Source organism: Alligator sinensis, unplaced genomic scaffold (genome assembly GCF_000455745.1).
Source record: "Alligator sinensis unplaced genomic scaffold, ASM45574v1 scaffold599_1, whole genome shotgun sequence".
Lineage (NCBI taxonomy): Eukaryota > Metazoa > Chordata > Crocodylia > Alligatoridae > Alligator > Alligator sinensis.
In genome coordinates, this window is record NW_005841968.1 from 162,581 (window position 1) to 172,397 (window position 9,817).

At 46.0% G+C, this 9,817-nt stretch overlaps 1 protein-coding gene across 9 annotated transcripts in view; it reads left to right on the forward strand.

The window, feature by feature from the left end:
• LOC102380629 (sodium channel protein type 5 subunit alpha) overlaps positions 1 to 9,817 on the forward strand; it is a 252,836-nt gene that overhangs the window by 161,018 nt on the left and 82,001 nt on the right. The window lies entirely within an intron of this gene.

Consider the following 9,817-nt stretch of genomic DNA (forward strand, 5'->3'; position numbering starts at 1 on the left):
CAGGAGCCACCATTCTGGTTCCCCTCCCAATTGGCACCTGGGGCTTGTGCCCCCCCTCACCCTGTCCTAGTTATACTGCTGTCAAACACTCTGTGGAAATAGTTGACTAGTTTGAAATTATGAAGAAAGGCGGACATTTTTAAATGGGGATGAAATATGGAGTGGGGGAAAACATCTACTTGTGTTTCCTTTTCCCCCCTTTTTTGACCAGCTCTATGTCTCAGTTTTATGAATCATGGCAATGTATCTTGTTTCTAGAATCCTTAGCCTTGATCCAGTATCCCTTGATGCCAAGGAAACCCAGGGATTTTAGTGGGTACTGGATCAAGCTCTTGGTTTTTGATCAAATCAGGCTGCAAGGAGTGTGGCCAGATCTCAAAAAATACAAAGGAAAATGTTCCAATAGCAAAACCACCCTTAGGGAAGAGTTATCCTAGAAAAGTATAGTAAAATATATGGTATATTTTGACATGCTATGTAAGTAGTCACAGATTGACTGAAAAGTGTTAATCTCTGATGAGTCAGTGTGGAAACCTTCTCAGTGTTGTTGTGCTCTGTCACAAGTAAATGTTTCTATATTGAATAACACCTTGGAGATTGGAACAGAGGGGATGGGATGAGTATATCTATATGGCACAAGGCAGTGCCATGCCGATGCATTAGTTCCCAAAGCAGAAGTAGCAAAGCCACATTACTGAAGCACCATGCCAATAAACTGTGGGAGAAGCATCCAACCACGCCATCCAAATGGGCATCAGGATAATGAAATGTACGGTGCCAAATTATTTGAAAATGGTTTAAAGGGCTATCTGTGGGGTTTTTTACTTTGGTTCAGAGGTGTTTACATCAAAATCATTGATTTGTGGCTTAACGTACGTGACTTGGAAGGTAAACCCAAGGCTGACTGTGACTATTTGCTGTTCTGGTATTGTGCATGTCAGGTGTGTTCTTAGCAGCAGGTGTGTTATTTAATCTCGGATAGATCCTGTCAGTTGCTGCCTTATTATATCTAAATGGAGATCAAGAATGCACGAAACAACTTTGTGGCAGTCATTAACTAGGATGATTTCTATGGATAATGTTTGAGTTCTCTTTCAAATCTTCTCTTTATCCCCGTAGTAGCTGAATCCATGAGTAGATTGCTGGTGAAAGGTAAAATCTGAATGCAGCAGTTTGGAGTGAGGTGACATTGTTGCTATTGTTTAATCTTATGTTATAGATTGTCAGCAATTTATTTGCTTGTTCTGGTGACTGAATCGGTTTCTTTGGGGATTTTAAAGAGATTTTCATGCCACTTCCTGGAGTCATTGTGGTGAAGTGCTAAAATCTCTAGTTTGCTTATCAAGCCCACAAAAGCACCAAGCTCATTTATTCTTTGGATGTATATATGTTCACTTTCTGTGCATACATACATGCATATGTTCACGGTGTTGAATGTGTGTGGGTGAATGTGTATGGGACCATGGGTGGATCCAGGGGTGTATGTAGCTGCACCTCTAGCCACATCCCTGCACCTCTAGCCATCTCGGCAGCGTGGTACATAGGCAGTGAAGAGAGCTCATTACACACGCACCACACTGCCAAAGTGGGTGTGGATGCACTGGCACATGTGCAAGGCTCCGCACGTGTGGGGAGCTCACAGCCTGGTCAGTGTGGGGTCTTCTCAGAAACCCTGCTTTCAAGCGGCTCTGGAGCCAGCTGCTGTTTGATCTTCCCCTCCCACTTCTGTCCCTCCCTTCCCTCCCTCCCCACTAGAATTCAGCAGCAGAGAAAAGGAGGAGAGGGGATGTACAACGAATGATGGCAGTGCACGCAGGCCCCCAGCTCCAGGGCTGCATGAAGGCAGGGGCTGAGCATTACTGGTGCTGCTGCTCATCCCCTCCTTTCCCCTGCTGCTGAATTCAAGGGTGGGAGAGGAGGGTGGGGTTAAAGCGAACAGCAGCAGATGCTGGAGTAGAAAGCAGGGGATCCAGGCAGACCAGCTGGTGAGCTCATAGAGCTCCCAGCACATGCAAAGCTCCCAGCAGGAGCTCCACTGCCATGCTGGTGATCTCTGAGGCCTGTTTCATGCTGTGCACAGCCAAAGGCAGGTGCAACTCTGCCCCTACCCCGCCCCCCTCCGGATCCACTCCTTCCCCCTGAATACACTCCCGGATCGACCCTTTTGCACCCCCACCTCCCCAATCCACTCTTTTGTGGGACTAGAGGTTTTCACTCTATTGGCACAAACCAGAATGTAATTACTTCTCATTGAAACTGGCTGGTATTTCAGAAACTACCAGGTCTAGAAAAGTGAAAAAAAGACATTACATTCAATCTAGTAGGAGTGTTACATTTTTACACATTCGGATAGTTATTGACATCTCGCAGGAATGGCCGGGTGCTAGACCGTTTCACATTACTGTTGCAAGCAAGTGTACGATCCGAATCCTAGTGACACCTGCTAGAGCTTGTGAAAAACTGGGATCGCTAGTCTGCGGGAAACACGCGCATTGGGGTTTTGTCTTGTATCAGGTCAAAACCAGACATGTTGAAATGTTTGTGGATTGGAAATTGCCAGAAAAGAGTGTGTTGAGAAACATCAGATTGACCTTCCTTGCACCCATCAAAAATGTTGAAGCATTGTAATGCACAATATAAGTAAACCAAGAATGAAATGAAATGTGGAACTAAATGGGAAAGTTTACATGAAACATGGTATTTTTTTTATTTTGAATCATTCACTTTGGTGGGGAGGGTGGTTAGGTTTTGGTTTGGAGTTTGGAGTTTTTATTCCATCTCCATTTGCTGTTATGTAAGGAGTGAACAATTGGACACAAAACCATTTTATTTTACAAGGAGCCAGGTAATTATGTATTACACAGCTGTACCAACTAGCTTAACTCAGGGGTGCTCAATCTCTAGCCCACAGGCTAAATCTGGGCTATGGAGGCAGGCCATCCACCCTGCCCGGCTCCCCACAATCAGAAAATGTAGTTGTAGGGGAGTGGTGACAACATTAATTGCTGCTCCCCTGCTGCCAAATTTCCAGACCCACAGGGAGCCTGGTGGGCTGGATAATGTGGCCCTGCACAATAGAGTGGGCATGCAGGGCTGGGCTGAGGCCGCACAGAGTTTGGCCAGTGTGGTGCAGGGCCTAACCCCATGTGCTGATCCCATGAGGGACCTGGCCTGCAGACTGGCCCCATGCTATTCATCTGGCCCATGAGGCCTACAGGTTGAGCAGCAGCTCTCTCTCAGCTAGATCTCTGTGGCCAGATTCACAGCTGGTGCAAGTTACAGTATCTCTACTGAAGTCAGTGAGCCTTTACCAATACACTGCAAAGCTGCAGCTCTAGCCCTGTATCTGGAGAAGAGACTCACTCCCAAGTTAGAGGTGTTCTACAAGTGATCCTGCAAGGCACAATTCGATCGCCTTTGCACAGGTGTAAACTATTACCGACAGTGCAAAGCACTGGGGCAAAGGTCCAATATGCTTTCTGATTAAAAGTATTGTTAGTTTTGGCAGAGCCTAGTCCAATAGCAGATCTTGTGTTAACCCGTAAAAGATACGTTAGATCAACCACTGGATATCAAAGGGGAAATGATATGACTCATAATTCAGTATTATACCCCAAGTCCCTGGATAGGTGGTACTTAGACACTACTAGTTGTCCAATCTTGGGGAAAACTTTGTCAGAAGCTATGAAGTTTGTTTCCTCGCTCAAGTGGCACTTTTATAGCATTAATCCCGTGGAGCGCTCACATTCTGGACTAGCTTGTATCTTGACAAATCCATGTTACGATGATAAGCCACTGTAAATCCTGCAAAGGAAAACCAAGGGAAATGTGAATGGCATTTGCCTGAGCTCAGAGAAAGGACCACAAATATGGTTAAATAGCATTCTGTGTTCAGAGCATGCTACATAAATGAAACAAGAGCTACTGGGGGTTTCGATTAAACATTCAAATCTATTCTAACTTTTCCCTAATTGTAACCCATATTTTTACATATCTAAATATTTTAGAACAAGGGAGGCCAATGTTGTGTGCATGTGTTCCTGAAGAAGGATGCTTAGGGGAAAAAATGTATCCTGCGATTTTTTAGAAACATGGCTCAAATGGGATTCAGCGGTTACAGTTGGCAGCAGTGCCAGAACCTGCATCACTTCTGCACGGGATTCACTGTTGTTGCCTAGTAAGGGAGATGTATAAATCAGCATTTATTAATGAATATTCCTGTCTGATGCCCTGGACAGGGAAACCCACAATTGTGCCCACTCCGGCTTCCCATAGGGCCTCTGTTGATTGCCTGCAGTAGTCACTGGAGATAATCCTCAGAGAGCAACCACCCCTCCTCCCTCCCTCCCAGTTTTGATAAGAGAATATTCACTGCAAAAAGAAATGTATTTTTTCTCTGTACAGGAGACATTTAAAGCATCCTCCCTGCAAAACCGGCTGCCGCTGCGATTAATTCATGGCACCTCGCAGCAGTCGAAACTGTGACGTACTTGTCTTAGAAGCGAATTTCTGTGTTTCTCAAGTGCGCTGCTAGAAATAGTAGCGCTATGAGCTGAATCTTGAACTTCGTTCCCAGACAAAGACCCACTGTAGCCATTTTAGATTCATGTCAATCCAGACTCAGCTGGAATAACTGGGAAGCTAGTGGGGGTTCTGTCTAAATCAGGACTGCAAGATGGGATGCAGGATTGGCTCGGAGCGAGTATTTTCATGGAGTGCCAGGGCTTCCCTGCTAAGAATGACCATCTGAGAGCTACGCTGGGAAGGTCACAAAGCCCCTTTTAAGTAAGCTGTACAGAAAGCAGCTCCCGTGTTACTAAGAGGTGAGAAACCCTCCTACAACCGTACGTTCTGTGCAATGGAATAGGGAAGTTTTGGGGTTTTTTTTAATTTCAACTGACACTTCTATTATTTAAGACGATGCTGGCAGCAACCATCTTGCTGAAAGGTACCAATTTGCGACACTGTCAGTGTGAGGGCCTGTAATAAGCTCGTATACCTGAGAGCACCTTCATCTCCTCTCTGTAACCGAGATGCTCTGACAGTACAGAGAGCCGGGAGAGACAGGCGTGCAGCCTGCACACGTGGTGGAAAGATCAGTTCGAATAAAAAGCCATCCAGATACTAGACTGGAACAGCAAAGGACAAGCAGGACCGAGGTCCAGAAAATGTGCCTGTGTAAGAAATGCCCAATCTAAATGCAGCGAGCCTTTCTCTTTTTACGTAGCTGTGGGTGCCAGTCATTGCAACGTTTCCACTCAAGGCTGGAACAGATGGGCCGGCATCCCTCGCCACAGGGGCAGTCTGTCCCTGTCAGTATTCCTGAGTGGGAAATTCCCTTGCGCTCTAAATTTGGAGACTCATTTAATTCTGGGGCAGGGGGAGGAAGAATAAACCATCTGTTGTGTTGGTAAATCATCGGATGATACTCTCAGATGCATTTGGGCTACAATGAATTCTCTATTGTATGATAATGAAGATCCTTGCAATACTCCCAAGACGGAGAAGTCCAAATATGAATTGTCTTCTGAAGGGGAAAAAAGGCTCTTCGTGTACATGGCATGTATTTAGTGGAAGCAGAGCCAGCCTAAAGGAAAGTGGCATGCTGGGTGAACTTGTATTTTGGTGTTCTCCTCCCCCCACCCCAGCCTGTGTGTCCCCCTCCCCAAGCCAGTGGCACTGCTGCAGGCAGACAGGCAGGCAGAGGTGTGGGGCACTGTCCCGCGGGGAGGTGGAGTGGCAGGGTGCTGCTGCCTGCACTGCCCAGCCCAGCCCAGCTCCTCCTGAGCAGTGGGTGGAGGCAAGGGGTGGGCTAGGCTGGGCACTGCTCCTCCTGCCTGGCACAGGGGGAAAGCACTGCCGCTGTGAGCATGGGCTGCTCATGTGTGTGTGTGTGTGTGTGTGTGTGTGTGTGTGGTGCCCTCCTGGCCACAGCGCCCTGGGCACTCACCCCCATCGCCCACTCGGAGTGGAGGTCCGATGATGAAGTGCAGCAGTATTGGAGCAAACAGCTGGTTGCCCTCTTTTGAAAGCTGTTGACTCACCTGCTAACTTTGGCTCCCCCAAGAATTAAATCTTGGAAATCATTTTCTGAGAACGCCATGGAGAAGTTTCTGGCCCCAAACTGAGACCACCCAGATGTGACAGCAGTATTCACAGCTCTGAAAGAATTGGAAATAGATTGGGACATTAAAATGGTAGAAACAGAGTTCAAAATGCTGCCAGCTGGCCAACAGAATCATTTGTAAGGACTTCATTTAGCAGCAAAAGTTTTCAGAAATCAAAACAGGCCAGATCCAAAGGGCTATCTGCACAAAAGGGTGGAAGTGCCTCCCTGCCACATCAGACACCTTAATTGAATATTTAGTTCCACTGCACACTTGCTTAGCCCATGTAGCTTTTTATGTGTCTTAAGTCATGATCCTGATACCTCCCAGGATTGGGCAATACTGTCATCACACTGGTGACTCATAGACCACCTGTGACTGGCAAAGATACCCTCTGTCATCTCCAGCAGTTGGACTTCAGCTAATCCCACAACTTCTTGTGCAGTCCCAACTGCATGACCTTGAACATTGTTCTTTTAAATCTCCCAGTTCTTTCTATATGCTATTCTCACACGTCCCCGTATTGCCAATGCCTCCCAACTTCCATTAGTGCTGTTACGTTTCATGCCAGGGCAATTAATACAAATTTAATACAAGTGGTCCTGAGACTGATCATGAAAAACTCCACTAATCAATTGAAACCCTCCCCTTTTTAATCTTCCCTTTAGCCCGGTCCTTGTCCACCTCATGATACTTGTATTCATCCTCATCTTCTCCTGTTAAACTAATAATTTTCCATCTGGTACAGTATCAAGTGACGTACTGAAGTGCAGACACATTAGATCTACCTCATTTCCTTTGTTCTCTCATCAAAGAAAGGTATCATGTTCGTCTGGTGCCATCTACCATTGGTAAACACAGGTTGTTTATGTCCATATCTTAATGATTCTCTCCTTGAAAATAAGTTCCAAAGCTTGGGCAAATAAAGAGATACCTTCTTACATTTGCGCTTCTGCAGTCAAACAGTGTGTTCCCTGATAGATTTAGCAAGCATAATGAGATCAAAATCTGCGCGGAAGGGGCTGGTGTCTCCATATGGCAAAGTGCTCTTCTGCAAATGCATTCTACGCACCTCCGATGCTGTAACAAAGATACGCTTTGGCCACTCTGTTCTGCGGGGATAACACCTTTTATCGTTTCAAACACAGTGGAGCACCAAGCCAGCAGCACTTGTTCACTTGTCTTCAGAAAGTGCCATTATTGATTTGTTACAATGGGGTGGCTAATTGGGTCATATGGAACGGGCTCGCTTCCTGCTGCCGTGGAGGAAGCAAGCTTTACAGCTCCTTTACTCCCTTACTAAAGACTGGATGCAGCTCTGTGGCACACTCCCTCCCTGCATGTCATAATGGGCCAGATCCTAGACCCCACTGTGGCTCCTTTTCAACACAGCGATTTTGCAAAGCAGCTGGAAAGTCAGCATATCTGGCTGCCTGAGGATTCCCCTGCATGGGGAAATCCTCAGATGGCACAGAGCCGCTGTAGCAGCTGCTAGGCTATCCCTTACTACGACCTGGTGTCTGGTGCAGGAAACATTGCCTAAGGAAAGGGGAGAGCACAGCCACTTTTGTTCCAGTCCCCCTTGGGAATTGGCAGAGACACAGGAGGGGCTGATTCTGGCCTCCTCATTTTTCACCTGTGCAACTGCACTAACCTGACTCGTGTTACTCCTAATGTGCCACAGACATAGGACGTTACCTGGGATGTGGGATTGGATGCGAGGATGGGATTGGATCCTCCTGAGTGCCTTGCTTGAGCCAGGCTGAGCTGCCTGCTGCTTTTCAGCACAGCACTTTGGTGCCATAGGCATATTTAAGGGGGTCAACCCAGGTGTGCCACTGATCCTGATTTACCCTGCCGGCAGAGCAGAATTAGTCCCATGGGGTTTTTTTGTGGGAGCTGAGCCTGACAAATACCAGAACTGAACTGCACCCATCCAGAACACCTAATTGATATCGCTCATTGACACCCACTGCATGCTAAATTGGTCCGAGAGATACCACTTTGACACTTACACTCACCTCCATCTTCTGATCTGTAATTCTCCACTCACTTGAGGCTGGAGCTAACACTTGTGATGACAGGTGCATGGGAACGCACTGGGAGAGTCCCCGACCCCTGGGGCGTAGGTTCTAATTTCATCAGGATTTCCATTGCATAGGCAATTCGGTTTTGTTCTAAACCAAACAAAGAACCAAACGAACAAGCTAACAAAATGTGAAAACTTCCTGCAAAAGTCCCGTAAAATTGTGTTGAGAATTACTGAAACATTTTGCGTCCAAAAAACCCAAGCTTTTTTTAATGTATAATTTTTATAAGGTAAAAAGCATTTTCGATCATGGACAATTTCCATGGATAATGTTGAAATATGTGACATTAAAAAATCAATATAAAATATATATCAAGTATGATATACTTTTGAAAACGTAATCAGTGCATCAGAATGGTAAAGCTGCGGCTAAATGCTTTACCTGACCAAAATGAAACCTTTGCTATTACCAAAATAAAATGGGAAGGTCAAAACTGTTATTGGTTTAGACTTTTTTTCCATCGATTTCCCCCCCACCCCCCAATTGACATGTTGGCAAGAAACATTTTGCTGTTGATGAAGCTGTTTTTTTTAATTCATCTCAGATTTTAGAGGGGAAACCATTGAATCTAAACTGATTTAGCTCAATTAGTCATCAACTTTGAATCATGCTGTGCAAAAGCACAAGTTAATGCAACATTAGAGGCTACAGAGGAATTATGTATTAACTCAAGAAGTGACCACAAGAACTGCAAAAGAAGGATGTTCAACCATACACTTTCTGGCATGCTCCGGGCTGTTTTTTCTGCCTTTCTGCCCCTCAATATGTATGTTCAAGAGCTTTCCCTGTCATTCCTTCAAGTTTAATAGTTATTTGTATCATCTCTGCATATGTCCACTTTATATGCAAGAGACAGTCTCTTCTAAGTAATGGATTCATAGATTTTAGAATCAGGAAGGACCATTATGATCATCTAGTTTAACTCTTAAACATGATTAGGGGCTTGGGAGGCATGCCTTTTGAGAAAAGAACTAAGGTTATTTAGTTTGGAGAAGAAAAGGGGCATGGGAAGCGGGATTTGAAAACAGCCTTCAACTACCTGAAGAGGAATTACAGAGAGGATGGGGACAGACTTTTCTCTATGGCCATACAGGACTGGACTAGGAGCAACGGCATTAAGCTTCAGCAGAGGAAATACAGGTTGGAGATCAGGAGAATCTTTTTGACTATGAGGGTGTTGGAGCATTGGAACAGGCTGCCTAGAGAAGCTGTGGAATCTCCATCCCTGAAAATTTCAAGCGAAGATTGGACAGATACTTGTCTGGCATTGCTTAGTCAGGGAAGGTCCTGCCGTGAGCAGGGGGCTGAACTAGATGACCTTGTGTGGTCCCTTCCAGCCCTACTTTCTAGGGCTGTGCACAGCTTCGGTAGCTGATTTGATTTGGAGGAGATTCAGCCCTATTTGGGGGCCAAATCTCTGAATCCAAATCAAATCGGGAGACCCATTAAAAGGTCTGAATTGGATCAGAAGCCTTTGAATCAATTCAGAGATTCAGGTGTTCCCCGCTCGCCGCTGCAGGGAGCTGGACCCAGGCTCTGTGCCGGTAAGCAGGGGACAGGGGGGCTGGAGGAGGGAGGAGGGGACCATGGGGACCCCCCCCCATTGCCTGCTGGCTCCCC